Here is a 473-nt window from a genome sequence, read left to right as displayed (position 1 = left end):
GAGCGCTGTTTAGGCGAAGACGCCGCCGATAACTATGTGAAAAATTTTGAAAAAGCTCATTGTGCTTTTCCTGACGCTCTCTCACAATGTACACATGTCGCACTTTGCCCCTGCCTGACTAACGCTACTCATACTTGTACTTGTTGCCTTTTCTATGTGGTAGAGCGCACGCCTGCTTTCGCTTGGTTGATAAGTGCGGGTGTAAGAGCGTTTGACGCTGTTTATAGTTACTTGATGCATTTTTTTAAGGGTTGCCAAAGCTCGTGTAAAGTCGCTAAGGGTTTATCAAAACCTAAATCCCATTTTTTTGAGTCAAGTTTCTGTCTTGTGGTGTAAATTGTGGATTTGTAAGGTTGGTATTCATAGACGATTTTTAGAAATATTCATATTGGATATTGGTCTTATACCACTCGGTATGCTGCTTTTAACCAATAGATAAATATATAGCTCTAGAGGGTGATCCATTTCGAGGT

Source organism: Zeugodacus cucurbitae, chromosome 2 (assembly GCF_028554725.1).
Source record: "Zeugodacus cucurbitae isolate PBARC_wt_2022May chromosome 2, idZeuCucr1.2, whole genome shotgun sequence".
Classification (NCBI taxonomy): Eukaryota; Metazoa; Arthropoda; class Insecta; order Diptera; family Tephritidae; genus Zeugodacus; species Zeugodacus cucurbitae.
The sequence above is the reverse complement of the archived record's forward strand: the minus strand, read 5'-3'. Positions refer to the sequence as shown.